Consider the following 3,786-nt stretch of genomic DNA (forward strand, 5'->3'; position numbering starts at 1 on the left):
TATATATATATATATGTACTAGTAGATGGTCGCATTAGGATGCGACCTCTTGTTGAGGATGAAATTTTTTGCTTCAAGTCATCGCATATTCATATTGCAATTAATAACTGGATCTAAAAAGTAGGAAATTTCAATTTTATTTTTCGAAAATGTGACATTTTGATAAAAAAAAAATGTCTCAATTGGACGCCTAAATTTTCAATTCTCGATAGGGTGCGTAAAGGGTAATATAATTTTTAATTAATCCAATATTGTTTTGATATAGAGGAACAAAGAAGGGGTTGTGTCTGGGAGAATGAGCTTGATTGCAATCCAAAAGCAGTGCACGATGATGCCACTATCATTTGTATTGTACTTGTTTCTGTTGAGAGGGTGGCGTTTTGAGCATCTTTTTACTTTGTACTTATTTTCGTAGTGTAAATACTCAGTTTTGTTTTAGACTTTGTTAATTTGTATTAATCTAATTTCGTTTCTAATTATTTTCACACTTAATCAAGTAGGTTCATCTGTTGATACTAGTTAACGTTAAGTCGTTAACTCCCACGGCAACAAATCATAGGAATCTATTTGATATTTTTTGAAGTTGGTGTTGCAATGTTTTCTCAACAATGTTACCAAGTCACCCAAAAACACACCTTAAAAAAAACACGTTGTTGTTCTATTTTCACGTTTGTACATGTGTAGTCATAGGATGGACCTACAAGTACCTACATAATTAACTTGTATTATATTTTATATTAAAGTACAAAATTAATACTATTAAGGCACAACTGCAGTTAGGATCCATAAGCACAAGCACAAGAACCAGTGCAGGATCCACAAGCACAAGAACCAGTGCAGCATTCATAAACACTAGTGCTAGCCTGCATGATCACCAACACCAATGAAGACGACATTGCAAAAGGTATATGTATTAAGTATGTTATTGATATAATATATGATATTATGTCTATTACTGATATGATATTAATAGTATGCTACTGATATCATATTAATTGGTTTGTTAATGATGGTATTAAATATGTTAGTGATATGATATTAAATATTTTTCTATTGAATATGTTATCTGATAAGTGATATTCACAAATTTATTTTTAAGAATAAATTTCACCGACAAATTTGTTAATGGAAAGATGACATTGAACTGAGATCTATGTGGATGAAATAAATATTCAATTAAAATGTCACATCAAAATATTTAACGACAAAATTTTACTCAAATTATTTTGATTGATATTTTACAATGTCATATATGTATTTGATAATTATAAAATTTAAGAATTAATTTGACCGATATTTACCATTTTAAATATCAATTTGCATATTTACTCCAACAAAAGCATAAAGAAAACAACGAGAAATATAATTGAGGTCGCTGAAAAAATAGAAGGAAGGGTTGTGTCGTCATGGTTTTCATTTTATGAGTTATGTACTATCAATGTAAAAACACATCACAACCATTTAAGATAATAACTTTGGAAGTGTAGTTTAGGTAAACATCAAATATCTCTAATGATTGTGATTAACTTACAACGTAAAAATACTTTATACTTATAATATGTATATAAATCAAATTCTTATTTTATTTATTATTTGAAAAAATATTTTGATTTTTTTCTCTAATTTGTTTGTATGTTTTAATTGGTTGTACCAAAGATTGAGGTGTTAGTCGGGTAACCATCTAAAATTTCTCTTCAATTACTTGTTATTTTATTATTTTGTTTTTGCATATATTTTTATGACTTTTACTAACAAGTACCCTAACAATTTAAAGATACTTGGAGGCACTAAGGGTATTTATTAAGAAATTAAAAATAAAAATCAGATAAGAAAATTAACAATTTTTAAATAGTTAGAACACATATTTTAATGTACTTTTAGTTGAATTTTTTTAATAAATTTTTTAATAAGTACATTTAAAGTATTTGTTAGAATGTTTATATATTTAATATTAATAATAGAAATTAATTATTATTTCAATGGTTGAAATAAGATGTTTCTTGTAATAAAATACAAAATTAATATGAACATGATAAGGATAAGTATTTCGTAAATTAGATGGCTTGGTATGAGAGCTTGTAATTAATGATATGGTGAGAAAAATTAATTGCTGGATCCCATAATTTAATTTTATGTCTCACCGTTATCGTGGAGTACGATTTCAATTTTTTTTATACCAATGTCCAATTTCTATTCAAATCATGGGTTTGCATGCACTTTCTTCTCACAGTTTTAAGGAAATGCTAATCTAACTCCTCCATTTTATTTTTATTGAACTTTAGAATAAAATTTACTATTAAATTTTAATTTTTGATTGGATATTTAAAGTGAGAAAGTAAAATTAGAGGAACAAAGGAACATTCACGATAATTTTTTTGGTGAAATAAAGGAACAGAAGCACAACACAGAACAAAACTAAAAGTTTTTGAAAAACTTAACTGAAATCGAATTTACTATTAAAAAATAAATAAATACACTTTCCTCGTACATCTCTTATTTCTTCTCCTTGTTTTATTTATTTATTTTATTTTGATTTTTTTATAAAAATAAGTATTCTGTTATAAGATGAAAATAAATTACTAATCTAGAATGTTTATTTGAGCTAGTAAAATTTTCAAAAGAGTTATAAATGTTTAAATTTTTCATGCTGACTAATTCAAAAAATCACTCGAAGGAAGATCACTTGAATAATATATATATATATATATATATATATATATATAATATAACATTTATCAAAAAAATTAATTATTATTTAAATTGTTGAAAAAAGTTATTGCAATAAAATAATAAATTCATATGGAAATTTATATTTTTGAATGGAATATTAAAATTATTTAATAAAATATGAAAAATTAATAAATGATGTGACATGATAAGAATATCTGATTTTTTATTTTTGAAATAACAAAAGTTAATTATTATAAGTATTTTTTTCTTTTGTAGGATAATTTCAACCCACAATCTCTTCCTTATAATTCTAATCTCTATTATCCCAATTAAGCTACACCTTATCATTCCTAGCTACTAATTACACACCTTATATAAATCGTATGGGTTGCTTTGATTAAGTAAACTCTGCTTGGGCATATAACATTTTCCTATTTTAGTTGAATGAATCTTACCTTTGCGTATGAAGAAAAAAGTTATGATATGAGTGGACAAACAAGGATGTATAATGTAATCCAATTTGAAGTTTCTATTTAAGCCATGTATGTGGTTTGCATAAACTTTCTCTTACTATCCCTTACTTGTTCCTTCTCTTGCTTCTATTATTAATTGTTCCTCGATAGAAATGGTGCTTGCCGGTAAGCTTATTACTGAACTTGGGATCAAATCACCTGCATCCAAGTTCTTTAAACTCTACGCTTCACAACTTCACCATTTGCAAAACATTTGTGAAAGAGTTCATGGAGCCAAGATGCTTCAAGGGGAACACTGGCATCACTCTGATTCAGTTAAACGTTGGACTTATGTTATAGGTAATTGTATCTGATTTAAATAATTATGGTATTTAATTATTTTTTATAAATTTAAATGAAATTAATATGGGTCCAAACATAGCATTATAGCGAGCAAGCTTTGAACTTCTTGAGTCCACTAGTGGTAGAGTTTTTGGGGGATAAAAGGGTGATCATGACCAACTCAAAATAGTACTTAAAAGTTTTTTTTTAAAAACTTGTTTATAGGAAAAATTACAAAAGAAATTCAACTATAATTAAAAAATAAACTTAATCTTCGATCTTAAATTTTAACTTTGTAGGTTTTCAGTTTTATTTAGAGATA

The sequence above is a fragment of the Cicer arietinum genome, chromosome 7 (genome assembly GCF_000331145.2).
Source record: "Cicer arietinum cultivar CDC Frontier isolate Library 1 chromosome 7, Cicar.CDCFrontier_v2.0, whole genome shotgun sequence".
NCBI classification, from domain to species: domain Eukaryota; kingdom Viridiplantae; phylum Streptophyta; class Magnoliopsida; order Fabales; family Fabaceae; genus Cicer; species Cicer arietinum.